This window comes from Ambystoma mexicanum, chromosome 5p (assembly GCF_040938575.1).
Source record: "Ambystoma mexicanum isolate Mex_15411 chromosome 5p, UKY_AmexF1_1, whole genome shotgun sequence".
Lineage (NCBI taxonomy): Eukaryota > Metazoa > Chordata > Amphibia > Caudata > Ambystomatidae > Ambystoma > Ambystoma mexicanum.
In genome coordinates, this window is record NC_090930.1 from 741,963,498 (window position 1) to 741,978,652 (window position 15,155).

The 15,155-nt window shown below is 39.6% G+C and overlaps 12 non-coding genes across 12 annotated transcripts; 6 read left to right on the forward strand and 6 right to left on the reverse strand.

The window, feature by feature from the left end:
* Positions 1-1,951: 1,951 nt before the first annotated feature.
* Positions 1,952-2,023, forward strand: TRNAQ-UUG (transfer RNA glutamine (anticodon UUG)). Its single transcript has one exon. It is a non-coding gene; the product is annotated as a tRNA-Gln (tRNA).
* An 881-nt stretch (positions 2,024-2,904) lies between these two features.
* TRNAQ-CUG (transfer RNA glutamine (anticodon CUG)) lies at positions 2,905-2,976 on the reverse strand. Its single transcript has one exon. It is a non-coding gene; the product is annotated as a tRNA-Gln (tRNA).
* A 259-nt stretch (positions 2,977-3,235) lies between these two features.
* TRNAQ-UUG (transfer RNA glutamine (anticodon UUG)) lies at positions 3,236-3,307 on the forward strand. Its single transcript has one exon. It is a non-coding gene; the product is annotated as a tRNA-Gln (tRNA).
* A 913-nt stretch (positions 3,308-4,220) lies between these two features.
* On the reverse strand, positions 4,221-4,292 carry TRNAQ-CUG (transfer RNA glutamine (anticodon CUG)). The gene has a single exon. It is a non-coding gene; the product is annotated as a tRNA-Gln (tRNA).
* A 2,379-nt stretch (positions 4,293-6,671) lies between these two features.
* Positions 6,672-6,743, forward strand: TRNAQ-UUG (transfer RNA glutamine (anticodon UUG)). The gene has a single exon. It is a non-coding gene; the product is annotated as a tRNA-Gln (tRNA).
* Positions 6,744-7,624: 881 nt separating this feature from the next.
* TRNAQ-CUG (transfer RNA glutamine (anticodon CUG)) lies at positions 7,625-7,696 on the reverse strand. Its single transcript has one exon. It is a non-coding gene; the product is annotated as a tRNA-Gln (tRNA).
* Positions 7,697-7,955: 259 nt separating this feature from the next.
* Positions 7,956-8,027, forward strand: TRNAQ-UUG (transfer RNA glutamine (anticodon UUG)). Its single transcript has one exon. It is a non-coding gene; the product is annotated as a tRNA-Gln (tRNA).
* A 913-nt stretch (positions 8,028-8,940) lies between these two features.
* Positions 8,941-9,012, reverse strand: TRNAQ-CUG (transfer RNA glutamine (anticodon CUG)). The gene has a single exon. It is a non-coding gene; the product is annotated as a tRNA-Gln (tRNA).
* Positions 9,013-11,391: 2,379 nt separating this feature from the next.
* Positions 11,392-11,463, forward strand: TRNAQ-UUG (transfer RNA glutamine (anticodon UUG)). Its single transcript has one exon. It is a non-coding gene; the product is annotated as a tRNA-Gln (tRNA).
* Positions 11,464-12,344: 881 nt separating this feature from the next.
* On the reverse strand, positions 12,345-12,416 carry TRNAQ-CUG (transfer RNA glutamine (anticodon CUG)). Its single transcript has one exon. It is a non-coding gene; the product is annotated as a tRNA-Gln (tRNA).
* Positions 12,417-12,675: 259 nt separating this feature from the next.
* Positions 12,676-12,747, forward strand: TRNAQ-UUG (transfer RNA glutamine (anticodon UUG)). The gene has a single exon. It is a non-coding gene; the product is annotated as a tRNA-Gln (tRNA).
* A 913-nt stretch (positions 12,748-13,660) lies between these two features.
* On the reverse strand, positions 13,661-13,732 carry TRNAQ-CUG (transfer RNA glutamine (anticodon CUG)). The gene has a single exon. It is a non-coding gene; the product is annotated as a tRNA-Gln (tRNA).
* Between the last annotated feature and the right edge of the window lie 1,423 nt (positions 13,733-15,155).

Genomic DNA, 15,155 nt, shown 5'->3' on the forward strand with positions numbered 1-15,155 from the left:
TCCTGTCAATAGCAACAGTCGGCAGCTGGGTTGCCAGACATTTCGTCGAAAAAAATTTGTCGACAGGACAATTGGTCGAAACCATTTGGTCGAAAACCAAATGGTCGAATTGCTTTGTTTTTTATTTTCACATTTTTTTTTGGGGGGGGGTTTGGGGGGTCCCCCCAACCCCCTTTTTTTCTAAAAACCCCTTTTTTTCCGTAAACTACAACCTAAAAAATATATATATAAATAAATAAAAAAATCGACCATTTGGCTTTCGACCAAATTACGTCGACCAAATGTCTTTCGACGAAATGTCTTTCGACGAAATGTCCGGACAGCGGCAGCTGGTCTGTGTCAGTAATGGCAATTTGATTTTGCCATTTTCACAACTCCCTAATAAATGAACAAAATGTTCCATTTGTAGGCACAGTTACATGCTATGGTATGTATACCATGCTTAATAACCACCATAGGAGGCTCAGAGCACCATCCGCATTCTTACGTACAAAACATGTAAGGAAATAATCAGATCTTTTGCTCTGCAGGAGTCAGGCTTCTTTAAAGCCTGACAAAGTGGCAGAGTGCCATTGTAAACTGAGGCATGATGAAACCATGCCCAAGAACCCAGGCAGGTTAAACCCTTCCACTCATGCCCCTAGGCCCCGAATGGCCACGAACGGCCAGGTTCTATAGACAGGGCAGCTGGCATGGATTATGGACACTTTTAACATAGGGTGGTTTTTCAACCTTATCTCCTCTGGGAGCAAAGCGCTGGACAGGGTTTCCTGTACGTTTTTGAGGTTCGCAGGGATCTATGTGTGGATGTTTCTTGGTGTGAAAAGCATGACACCTTTTGGGGTGACACCAGGCTCTTCTGGGAGTTAATTTGCATAATCTCTACTTTCTATTTTATGTGACATGGGCTGCAGTTACATTGTTCTGTTAATAGAGGGCAACACACAGGTCATAGTTCCAAACAGGGGTGCACAGTCTGCTTGCTAGCTTACATTTACAGTTCTATTTGGGATTCACCGCCTTTTCATAAACTGAGTACTCTTCCGGAGTATTTCTAACTTATGTAGGTGTTTTGGGGGTGTTACGTGCCTTTGTATGACTGCTGCAAACCACTTAATATTAGACATTGATTGGAAACGACATAAAAAATCCTGACACATATTGTAAGCGGACATAAAATGACCTATATTAGCTAATATAAGTAAACAGACATCACTCCCCCCTCCCCACAAAAAGGGATGTATGCGTACACAAAAAATAAAAATGAAAAACAAGCAACTACTGCAGTTAAAATCTAAAAATGTAAATTCAGTTACATGATCATGACTCGGAAGGGGAAGTTAAAAAGTAAAAAAACACACGGTAGGAGAGAGGTTAGCTTTACATGCCATGAGGGAGGAAGAGGTCTTCCAAGCACTGTTGTGTATGTTGGTCAATCCCTCTGAAACGCAAAAGGGATGTGCACATAGAAATCAAAGCAGAGTCATCCAGAGAGACTATTTAATTCTTTTTTTTTCAAATTCTCAAAAGGAAGCTGCTATCAAATTGAACTATTCATCACAGCCACTGCTAGGAAATCTATGTGCATAAAATGACAATACACCCAAAGGAAAACAAAATATAGCTATAACATGTCAGATTACTAAATTCAGAGTCCAGCCTACTAACCATTAGACCATGGAACCTAAATACTTCCGCAAATGCTGAACTTCATTATGCCAAAACAGAGGCAGTCAGAAACAATATTTAATATTGCTTAATCATATGCCTCAAGAGGAAGAATTTGATCTACATGCTCTATAAAGCACAGAGATTGCTATAGCACAACGTCAATCGACAACATCGCTGTGTTTGTATGAGATCAGTCAATTGGGACTATGAATCTGTAAAAATTGTAAATGTGCTCTATATTGCCATTTCTGATTCAACGCTCTCAGGTGCATCTTGCAAGGGTTCCATGGTGTAATGGTTAGCACTTCGGACTTTGAATCCAACGATCCGAGTTCAAGTCTCGGTGGGACCGTTATCTTGCTCTTACACTCCATTTTCTAATTTCTCAAATTACAATTCAACAGAGTTAATATTCAGAAGTTCAGTCGACTCTCTCTGCACGACATTACATTTAAATGCACTTTGGTGCCTGATACCAATACAGTGATGCAACTACATATCGTTAATGTACAATCCCTAAGGTCAATCAGAGTGGGCACCCAGATATCTCTCAGAAACATTTTCCACAGATGAATAATGTCCAACCTTAACTCTATGAAAAGAAAAATGTACACACTATGTGCAGTAGATTCTCTGCTCACTGGAACATGCAGAAACAACATTGATGTGAAAAGATTGGAAAAAGCCCTATTTTATTAACATTAAAAAATGTTATACAATTATTTTGGTGAATCATATTCACTTTCACAATCATTCCTATGTTTCAAGCAATTTGATGGTCTTATTAAATGTGTAAAAAATGTAATTCTTTGAGTTGACAAACTGTATGGAGAGCAAACATTTTATAACTTACAAGAGTTATGAGTTCTAGAAAGTAGTGCATTTACTGATCAAGTGCCCTTGTTTAAATGTACTTACTTTATTTGGATCACACCTTTCTCGAAAGAAGAAATAAACTCTAAATTATCAGGAAACAATTCAACTGATTTTAGGGGCCTCCTGGGCTTTCAATGCAAATCGCTGAGATCAAAAGCCAGTTTAATAGCCATTATACCTTGGAGCTTTGGAGATATGAGAGTGGGCAGTTTCTTTGTGGCAAAAGAGAGTCATCCCCAGAAACTATTAATATTCTTTGGTCAAAGAAGACTGCCATCAAAGTGGGCTGTAAAGCAAAGCTATTGCTGTTATATCTATCTGCAAATGAAAGGCAACTCTAAAAGAGAAGCAGCCCCAAGGTCCCACCGAGACTTGAACTCGCATCGCTGGATTCAGAGTCCAGAGTGCTAACCATTACACCATGGAACCCACATATTCAGTAGCATGATGCACTTCATTCTGGAAAAACAGAGCACATCAGAGAAATTATGTAATATTCCTATATCATTAGACTCCAGAGGAAGAATTTGATCCAAATGAGACATGAAGCCAATACTTTGCGATTGCACAGCATCCAACAGCAACAGTGCTGCTTCGATATAATATCAGTAAACGGTTACTATAGGTCAGTAAAAATCTTGACTGTGCCCTATATTCTCATTGCCCTTATGAAGCTCTGCTCAACAAGGGTTCCATGGTGTAATGGTTAGCACTTTGGACTTTGAATCCAGCGATCCGAGTTCAAGTCTCGGTGGAACCTCTCTCTTGCTCTAACACACTTTGTCTCCTTGTTGTCTTAAATTATAGGCCAAAGATAGTAATATTCATAAGGTTAGTGGTGTAGGGTATTCATTTTCGCTCTCACTCTCTGGCATAACTTTTCATAAAAATCCACTTTTGTGCCTAGCACCTTAACCTTTATGCATTTTTTTTAAATGTATGAACAGTGAGGTCATTCTGAGTCGATGGGCAGATCTGCATCGGAAACATACATAAAAGATTTGAAATTTTCAAACTTAACTCAATGTTAAGAAACATGCTCAATCTGTGACCCAATGGATTCTCTTTTTACTTGAAGATGCAGCAACAACATTAATAATACCATTTTGGGAAAAGCAGCTCTATTGTATCGCCATTCTCTTTCAAAATTGTTAAAGGGTTAATCCTATGAAAAGCGACCACATTCAGAATCAATGATATTAATCAAGCGTCTTAACAGCCTTTACATGTTTGTAAAATAAAGGTATCAGTTTGAGATGAAAAATAGAACGAAGAACACACTTTTCTTAATTCACAAAAGGCCTGAGGTGTATAAATACTGTTTGTACCGACCATGGGCCCATTTGTGAATGTACTTACTTTAGTTGGATCATACCTTTCTTCAAAGAAGACATCCACAATAAACCATAAGGGAAAGGTTTGACTGATGGTAAACTCTTACAGAGATTTGAATGCAAATTATTGGATTCAACCTCCAGGGTGCTACCATTACACCATGGGTCTTTCACACCACAGAAAGTGGTGGGTTTAATTGTGGCTAAAGAGCGTCATCCATGGAAAATCTTTCTTTTTTCAAATGCACCCAGGGAATAATGCTATGAAAGTGGGCGACACAGCAGCGTCATTGCTATTAAAACAAGACACTGAGAGGAAAACAAACACAGTAATTCCCAAGGTCCCACCGAGATTTGAACTCGGATCGCTGGATTCAGAGTCCAGAGTGCTAACCATTACACCATGGAACCTACATACTTAGTGACATGATGAACGTCATTGCAGCAAAAAAAGAGCCTTTTAGAGAATGTATGCAATATTCTTTTATCTTATGCCTCCAGAGGAAGAATCCTATCCAAATGAGCTGTAAAGCAAAGAGTTTGCTATTGCGCAACAACCAACTAAACAGTTCCACATTTGCATAATATCCGTGGGCTAGGAATATGAGTTTGTTAAAATGATGCATGAGATCTCGATTCTCATTTCTGTTACAACTCTGTCAGGTTGCACCAGCAAGGGGCCCATGGTGTAATGGTTAGCAAAGAACATTACTGAAGGGCCCCTCGGCCAGCCAGAAAGCCAAAATGGAGAGAACGGGCATGAACTGGTTGTGAATGAGCTTCAAAATGCGTTCACAGGTAATTGAACTGGTGATCTCCTCAGTTTATACACCTGGAACTCCTGTCAATAGCAACAGTCGGCAGCTGGGTTGCCAGACATTTCGTCGAAAAAAATTTGTCGACAGGACAATTGGTCGAAACCATTTGGTCGAAAACCAAATGGTCGAATTGCTTTGTTTTTTATTTTCACATTTTTTTTGGGGGGGGGGTTTGAGGGGTCCCCCCAACCCCCTTTTTTTCTAAAAACCCCTTTTTTTCCGTAAACTACAACCTAAAAAATATATATATAAATAAATAAAAAAATCGACCATTTGGCTTTCGACCAAATTACGTTGACCAAATGTCTTTCGACGAAATGTCTTTCGACGAAATGTCCGGACAGCGGCAGCTGGTCTGTGTCAGTAATGGCAATTTGATTTTGCCATTTTCACAACTCCCTAATAAATGAACAAAATGTTCCATTTGTAGGCACAGTTACATGCTATGGTATGTATACCATGCTTAATAACCACCATAGGAGGCTCAGAGCACCATCCGCATTCTTACGTACAAAACATGTAAGGAAATAATCAGATCTTTTGCTCTGCAGGAGTCAGCCTTCTTTAAAGCCTGACAAAGTGGCAGAGTGCCATTGTAAACTGAGGCATGATGAAACCATGCCCAAGAACCCAGGCAGGTTAAACCCTTCCACTCATGCCCCTAGGCCCCGAATGGCCACGAACGGCCAGGTTCTATAGACAGGGCAGCTGGCATGGATTATGGACACTTTTAACATAGGGTGGTTTTTCAACCTTATCTCCTCTGGGAGCAAAGCGCTGGACAGGGTTTCCTGTACGTTTTTGAGGTTCGCAGGGATCTATGTGTGGATGTTTCTTGGTGTGAAAAGCATGACACCTTTTGGGGTGACACCAGGCTCTTCTGGGAGTTAATTTGCATAATCTCTACTTTCCATTTTATGTGACATGGGCTGCAGTTACATTGTTCTGTTAATAGAGGGCAACACACAGGTCATAGTTCCAAACAGGGGTGCACAGTCTGCTTGCTAGCTTACATTTACAGTTCTATTTGGGATTCACCGCCTTTTCATAAACTGAGTACTCTTCCGGAGTATTTCTAACTTATGTAGGTGTTTTGGGGGTGTTACGTGCCTTTGTATGACTGCTGCAAACCACTTGATATTAGACATTGATTGGAAACGACATAAAAAATCCTGACACATATTGTAAGCGGACATAAAATGACCTATATTAGCTAATATAAGTAAACAGACATCACTCCCCCCTCCCCACAAAAAGGGATGTATGCGTACACAAAAAATAAAAATGAAAAACAAGCAACTACTGCAGTTAAAATCTAAAAATGTAAATTCAGTTACATGATCATGACTCGGAAGGGGAAGTTAAAAAGTAAAAAAACACACGGTAGGAGAGAGGTTAGCTTTACATGCCATGAGGGAGGAAGAGGTCTTCCAAGCACTGTTGTGTATGTTGGTCAATCCCTCTGAAACGCAAAAGGGATGTGCACATAGAAATCAAAGCAGAGTCATCCAGAGAGACTATTTAATTATTTTTTTTTCAAATTCTCAAAAGGAAGCTGCTATCAAATTGAACTATTCATCACAGCCACTGCTAGGAAATCTATGTGCATAAAATGACAATACACCCAAAGGAAAACAAAATATAGCTATAACATGTCAGATTACTAAATTCAGAGTCCAGCCTACTAACCATTAGACCATGGAACCTAAATACTTCCGCAAATGCTGAACTTCATTATGCCAAAACAGAGGCAGTCAGAAACAATATTTAATATTGCTTAATCATATGCCTCAAGAGGAAGAATTTGATCTACATGCTCTATAAAGCACAGAGATTGCTATAGCACAACGTCAATCGACAACATCGCTGTGTTTGTATGATATCAGTCAATTGGGACTATGAATCTGTAAAAATTGTAAATGTGCTCTATATTGCCATTTCTGATTCAACGCTCTCAGGTGCATCTTGCAAGGGTTCCATGGTGTAATGGTTAGCACTTCGGACTTTGAATCCAACGATCCGAGTTCAAGTCTCGGTGGGACCGTTATCTTGCTCTTACACTCCATTTTCTAATTTCTCAAATTACAATTCAACAGAGTTAATATTCAGAAGTTCAGTCGACTCTCTCTGCACGACATTACATTTAAATGCACTTTGGTGCCTGATACCAATACAGTGATGCAACTACATATCGTTAATGTACAATCCCTAAGGTCAATCAGAGTGGGCACCCAGATATCTCTCAGAAACATTTTCCACAGATGAATAATGTCCAACCTTAACTCTATGAAAAGAAAAATGTACACACTATGTGCAGTAGATTCTCTGCTCACTGGAACATGCAGAAACAACATTGATGTGAAAAGATTGGAAAAAGCCCTATTTTATTAACATTAGAAAATGTTATATAATTATTTTGGTGAATCATATTCACTTTCACAATCATTCCTATGTTTCAAGCAATTTGATGGTCTTATTAAATGTGTAAAAAATGTAATTCTTTGAGTTGACAAACTGTATGGAGAGCAAACTTTTTATAACTTACAAGAGTTATGAGTTCTAGAAAGTAGTGCATTTACTGATCAAGTGCCATTGTTTAAATGTACTTGCTTTATTTGGATCACACCTTTCTCGAAAGAAGAAATAAACTCTAAATTATCAGGAAACAATTCAACTGATTTTAGGGGCCTCCTGGGCTTTCAATGCAAATCGCTGAGATCAAAAGCCAGTTTAATAGCCATTATACCTTGGAGCTTTGGAGATATGAGAGTGGGCAGTTTCTTTGTGGCAAAAGAGAGTCATCCCCAGAAACTATTAATATTCTTTGGTCAAAGAAGACTGCCATCAAAGTGGGCTGTAAAGCAAAGCTATTGCTGTTATATCTATCTGCAAATGAAAGGCAACTCTAAAAGAGAAGCAGCCCCAAGGTCCCACCGAGACTTGAACTCGCATCGCTGGATTCAGAGTCCAGAGTGCTAACCATTACACCATGGAACCCACATATTCAGTAGCATGATGCACTTCATTCTGGAAAAACAGAGCACATCAGAGAAAATATGTAATATTCCTATATCATTAGACTCCAGAGGAAGAATTTGATCCAAATGAGACATGAAGCCAATACTTTGCGATTGCACAGCATCCAAAAGCAACAGTGCTGCTTCGATATAATATCAGTAAACGGTTACTATAGGTCAGTAAAAATCTTGACTGTGCCCTATATTCTCATTGCCCTTATGAAGCTCTGCTCAACAAGGGTTCCATGGTGTAATGGTTAGCACTTTGGACTTTGAATCCAGCGATCCGAGTTCAAGTCTCAGTGGAACCTCTCTCTTGCTCTAACACACTTTGTCTCCTTGTTGTCTTAAATTATAGGCCAAAGATAGTAATATTCATAAGGTTAGTGGTGTAGGGTATTCATTTTCGCTCTCACTCTCTGGCATAACTTTTCATAAAAATCCACTTTTGTGCCTAGCACCTTAACCTTTATGCATTTTTTTTAAATGTATGAACAGTGAGGTCATTCTGAGTCGATGGGCAGATCTGCATCGGAAACATACATAAAAGATTTGAAATTTTCAAACTTAACTCAATGTTAAGAAACATGCTCAATCTGTGACCCAATGGATTCTCTTTTTACTTGAAGATGCAGCAACAACATTAATAATACCATTCTGGGAAAAGCAGCTCTATTGTATCGCCATTCTCTTTCAAAATTGTTAAAGGGTTAATCCTATGAAAAGCGACCACATTCAGAATCAATGATATTAATCAAGCGTCTTAACAGCCTTTACATGTTTGTAAAATAAAGGTATCAGTTTGAGATGAAAAATAGAACGAAGAACACACTTTTCTTAATTCACAAAAGGCCTGAGGTGTATAAATACTGTTTGTACCGACCAAGGGCCCATTCGTGAATGTACTTACTTTAGTTGGATCATACCTTTCTTCAAAGAAGACATCCACAATAAACCATAAGGGAAAGGTTTGACTGATGGTAAACTCTTACAGAGATTTGAATGCAAATTATTGGATTCAACCTCCAGGGTGCTACCATTACACCATGGGTCTTTCACACCACAGAAATTGGTGGGTTTCATTGTGGCTAAAGAGCGTCATCCATGGAAAATCTTTCTTTTTTCAAATGCACCCAGGGAATAATGCTATGAAAGTGGGCGACACAGCAGCGTCATTGCTATTAAAACAAGACACTGAGAGGAAAACAAACACAGTAATTCCCAAGGTCCCACCGAGATTTGAACTCGGATCGCTGGATTCAGAGTCCAGAGTGCTAACCATTACACCATGGAACCTACATACTTAGTGACATGATGAACGTCATTGCAGCAAAAAAAGAGCCTTTTAGAGAATGTATGCAATATTCTTTTATCTTATGCCTCCAGAGGAAGAATCCTATCCAAATGAGCTGTAAAGCAAAGAGTTTGCTATTGCGCAACAACCAACTAAACAGTTCCACATTTGCATAATATCCGTGGGCTAGGAATATGAGTTTGTTAAAATGATGCATGAGATCTCGATTCTCATTTCTGTTACAACTCTGTCAGGTTGCACCAGCAAGGGGCCCATGGTGTAATGGTTAGCAAAGAACATTACTGAAGGGCCCCTCGGCCAGCCAGAAAGCCAAAATGGAGAGAACGGGCATGAACTGGTTGTGAATGAGCTTCAAAATGCGTTCACAGGTAATTGAACTGGTGATCTCCTCAGTTTATACACCTGGAACTCCTGTCAATAGCAACAGTCGGCAGCTGGGTTGCCAGACATTTCGTCGAAAAAAATTTGTCGACAGGACAATTGGTCGAAACCATTTGGTCGAAAACCAAATGGTCGAATTGCTTTGTTTTTTATTTTCACATTTTTTTTGGGGGGGGGTTTGGGGGGTCCCCCCAACCCCCTTTTTTTCTAAAAACCCCTTTTTTTCCGTAAACTACAACCTAAAAAATATATATATAAATAAATAAAAAAATCGACCATTTGGCTTTCGACCAAATTACGTCGACCAAATGTCTTTCGACGAAATGTCTTTCGACGAAATGTCCGGACAGCGGCAGCTGGTCTGTGTCAGTAATGGCAATTTGATTTTGCCATTTTCACAACTCCCTAATAAATGAACAAAATGTTCCATTTGTAGGCACAGTTACATGCTATGGTATGTATACCATGCTTAATAACCACCATAGGAGGCTCAGAGCACCATCCGCATTCTTACGTACAAAACATGTAAGGAAATAATCAGATCTTTTGCTCTGCAGGAGTCAGGCTTCTTTAAAGCCTGACAAAGTGGCAGAGTGCCATTGTAAACTGAGGCATGATGAAACCATGCCCAAGAACCCAGGCAGGTTAAACCCTTCCACTCATGCCCCTAGGCCCCGAATGGCCACGAACGGCCAGGTTCTATAGACAGGGCAGCTGGCATGGATTATGGACACTTTTAACATAGGGTGGTTTTTCAACCTTATCTCCTCTGGGAGCAAAGCGCTGGACAGGGTTTCCTGTACGTTTTTGAGGTTCGCAGGGATCTATGTGTGGATGTTTCTTGGTGTGAAAAGCATGACACCTTTTGGGGTGACACCAGGCTCTTCTGGGAGTTAATTTGCATAATCTCTACTTTCTATTTTATGTGACATGGGCTGCAGTTACATTGTTCTGTTAATAGAGGGCAACACACAGGTCATAGTTCCAAACAGGGGTGCACAGTCTGCTTGCTAGCTTACATTTACAGTTCTATTTGGGATTCACCGCCTTTTCATAAACTGAGTACTCTTCCGGAGTATTTCTAACTTATGTAGGTGTTTTGGGGGTGTTACGTGCCTTTGTATGACTGCTGCAAACCACTTGATATTAGACATTGATTGGAAACGACATAAAAAATCCTGACACATATTGTAAGCGGACATAAAATGACCTATATTAGCTAATATAAGTAAACAGACATCACTCCCCCCTCCCCACAAAAAGGGATGTATGCGTACACAAAAAATAAAAATGAAAAACAAGCAACTACTGCAGTTAAAATCTAAAAATGTAAATTCAGTTACATGATCATGACTCGGAAGGGGAAGTTAAAAAGTAAAAAAACACACGGTAGGAGAGAGGTTAGCTTTACATGCCATGAGGGAGGAAGAGGTCTTCCAAGCACTGTTGTGTATGTTGGTCAATCCCTCTGAAACGCAAAAGGGATGTGCACATAGAAATCAAAGCAGAGTCATCCAGAGAGACTATTTAATTCTTTTTTTTTTCAAATTCTCAAAAGGAAGCTGCTATCAAATTGAACTATTCATCACAGCCACTGCTAGGAAATCTATGTGCATAAAATGACAATACACCCAAAGGAAAACAAAATATAGCTATAACATGTCAGATTACTAAATTCAGAGTCCAGCCTACTAACCATTAGACCATGGAACCTAAATACTTCCGCAAATGCTGAACTTCATTATGCCAAAACAGAGGCAGTCAGAAACAATATTTAATATTGCTTAATCATATGCCTCAAGAGGAAGAATTTGATCTACGTGCTCTATAAAGCACAGAGATTGCTATAGCACAACGTCAATCAACAACATCGCTGTGTTTGTATGATATCAGTCAATTGGGACTATGAATCTGTAAAAATTGTAAATGTGCTCTATATTGCCATTTCTGATTCAACGCTCTCAGGTGCATCTTGCAAGGGTTCCATGGTGTAATGGTTAGCACTTCGGACTTTGAATCCAACGATCCGAGTTCAAGTCTCGGTGGGACCGTTATCTTGCTCTTACACTCCATTTTCTAATTTCTCAAATTACAATTCAACAGAGTTAATATTCAGAAGTTCAGTCGACTCTCTCTGCACGACATTACATTTAAATGCACTTTGGTGCCTGATACCAATACAGTGATGCAACTACATATCGTTAATGTACAATCCCTAAGGTCAATCAGAGTGGGCACCCAGATATCTCTCAGAAACATTTTCCACAGATGAATAATGTCCAACCTTAACTCTATGAAAAGAAAAATGTACACACTATGTGCAGTAGATTCTCTGCTCACTGGAACATGCAGAAACAACATTGATGTGAAAAGATTGGAAAAAGCCCTATTTTATTAACATTAAAAAATGTTATACAATTATTTTGGTGAATCATATTCACTTTCACAATCATTCCTATGTTTCAAGCAATTTGATGGTCTTATTAAATGTGTAAAAAATGTAATTCTTTGAGTTGACAAACTGTATGGAGAGCAAACTTTTTATAACTTACAAGAGTTATGAGTTCTAGAAAGTAGTGCATTTACTGATCAAGTGCCATTGTTTAAATGTACTTACTTTATTTGGATCACACCTTTCTCGAAAGAAGAAATAAACTCTAAATTATCAGGAAACAATTCAACTGATTTTAGGGGCCTCCTGGGCTTTCAATGCAAATCGCTGAGATCAAAAGCCAGTTTAATAGCCATTATACCTTGGAGCTTTGGAGATATGAGAGTGGGCAGTTTCTTTGTGGCAAAAGAGAGTCATCCCCAGAAACTATTAATATTCTTTGGTCAAAGAAGACTGCCATCAAAGTGGGCTGTAAAGCAAAGCTATTGCTGTTATATCTATCTGCAAATGAAAGGCAACTCTAAAAGAGAAGCAGCCCCAAGGTCCCACCGAGACTTGAACTCGCATCGCTGGATTCAGAGTCCAGAGTGCTAACCATTACACCATGGAACCCACATATTCAGTAGCATGATGCACTTCATTCTGGAAAAACAGAGCACATCAGAGAAAATATGTAATATTCCTATATCATTAGACTCCAGAGGAAGAATTTGATCCAAATGAGACATGAAGCCAATACTTTGCGATTGCACAGCATCCAACAGCAACAGTGCTGCTTCGATATAATATCAGTAAACGGTTACTATAGGTCAGTAAAAATCTTGACTGTGCCCTATATTCTCATTGCCCTTATGAAGCTCTGCTCAACAAGGGTTCCATGGTGTAATGGTTAGCACTTTGGACTTTGAATCCAGCGATCCGAGTTCAAGTCTCGGTGGAACCTCTCTCTTGCTCTAACACACTTTGTCTCCTTGTTGTCTTAAATTATAGGCCAAAGATAGTAATATTCATAAGGTTAGTGGTGTAGGGTATTCATTTTCGCTCTCACTCTCTGGCATAACTTTTCATAAAAATCCACTTTTGTGCCTAGCACCTTAACCTTTATGCATTTTTTTTAAATGTATGAACAGTGAGGTCATTCTGAGTCGATGGGCAGATCTGCATCGGAAACATACATAAAAGATTTGAAATTTTCAAACTTAACTCAATGTTAAGAAACATGCTCAATCTGTGACCCAATGGATTCTCTTTTTACTTGAAGATGCAGCAACAACATTAATAATACCATTTTGGGAAAAGCAGCTCTATTGTATCGCCATTCTCTTTCAAAATTGTTAAAGGGTTAATCCTATGAAAAGCGACCACATTCAGAATCAATGATATTAATCAAGCGTCTTAACAGCCTTTACATGTTTGTAAAATAAAGGTATCAGTTTGAGATGAAAAATAGAACGAAGAACACACTTTTCTTAATTCACAAAAGGCCTGAGGTGTATAAATACTGTTTGTACCGACCAAGGGCCCATTCGTGAATGTACTTACTTTAGTTGGATCATATCTTTCTTCAAAGAAGACATCCACAATAAACCATAAGGGAAAGGTTTGACTGATGGTAAACTCTTACAGAGATTTGAATGCAAATTATTGGATTCAACCTCCAGGGTGCTACCATTACACCATGGGTCTTTCACACCACAGAAAGTGGTGGGTTTCATTGTGGCTAAAGAGCGTCATCCATGGAAAATCTTTCTTTTTTTAAATGCACCCAGGGAATAATGCTATGAAAGTGGGCGACACAGCAGCGTCATTGCTATTAAAACAAGACACTGAGAGGAAAACAAACACAGTAATTCCCAAGGTCCCACCGAGATTTGAACTCGGATCGCTGGATTCAGAGTCCAGAGTGCTAACCATTACACCATGGAACCTACATACTTAGTGACATGATGAACGTCATTGCAGCAAAAAAAGAGCCTTTTAGAGAATGTATGCAATATTCTTTTATCTTATGCCTCCAGAGGAAGAATCCTATCCAAATGAGCTGTAAAGCAAAGAGTTTGCTATTGCGCAACAACCAACTAAACAGTTCCACATTTGCATAATATCCGTGGGCTAGGAATATGAGTTTGTTAAAATGATGCATGAGATCTCGATTCTCATTTCTGTTACAACTCTGTCAGGTTGCACCAGCAAGGGGCCCATGGTGTAATGGTTAGCAAAGAACATTACTGAAGGGCCCCTCGGCCAGCCAGAAAGCCAAAATGGAGAGAACGGGCATGAACTGGTTGTGAATGAGCTTCAAAATGCGTTCACAGGTAATTGAACTGGTGATCTCCTCAGTTTATACACCTGGAACTCCTGTCAATAGCAACAGTCGGCAGCTGGGTTGCCAGACATTTCGTCGAAAAAAATTTGTCGACAGGACAATTGGTCGAAACCATTTGGTCGAAAACCAAATGGTCGAATTGCTTTGTTTTTTATTTTCACATTTTTTTTGGGGGGGGGGGGGTTTGGGGGGTCCCCCCAACCCCCTTTTTTTCTAAAAACCCCTTTTTTTCCATAAACTACAACCTAAAAAATATATATATAAATAAATAAAAAAATCGACCATTTGGCTTTCGACCAAATTACGTCGACCAAATGTCTTTCGACGAAATGTCTTTCGACGAAATGTCCGGACAGCGGCAGCTGGTCTGTGTCAGTAATGGCAATTTGATTTTGCCATTTTCACAACTCCCTAATAAATGAACAAAATGTTCCATTTGTAGGCACAGTTACATGCTATGGTATGTATACCATGCTTAATAACCACCATAGGAGGCTCAGAGCACCATCCGCATTCTTACGTACAAAACATGTAAGGAAATAATCAGATCTTTTGCTCTGCAGGAGTCAGGCTTCTTTAAAGCCTGACAAAGTGGCAGAGTGCCATTGTAAACTGAGGCATGATGAAACCATGCCCAAGAACCCAGGCAGGTTAAACCCTTCCACTCATGCCCCTAGGCCCCGAACGTCCACGAATGGCCAGGTTCTATAGACAGGGCAGCTGGCATGGATTATGGACACTTTTAACATAGGGTGGTTTTTCAACCTTATCTCCTCTGGGAGCAAAGCGCTGGACAGGGTTTCCTGTACGTTTTTGAGGTTCGCAGGGATCTATGTGTGGATGTTTCTTGGTGTGAAAAGCATGACACCTTTTGGGGTGACACCAGGCTCTTCTGGGAGTTAATTTGCATAATCTCTACTTTCTATTTTATGTGACATGGGCTGCAGTTACATTGTTCTGTTAATAGAGGGCAACACACAGGTCATAGTTCCAAACAGGGGTGCACAGTCTGCTTGCTAGCTTAC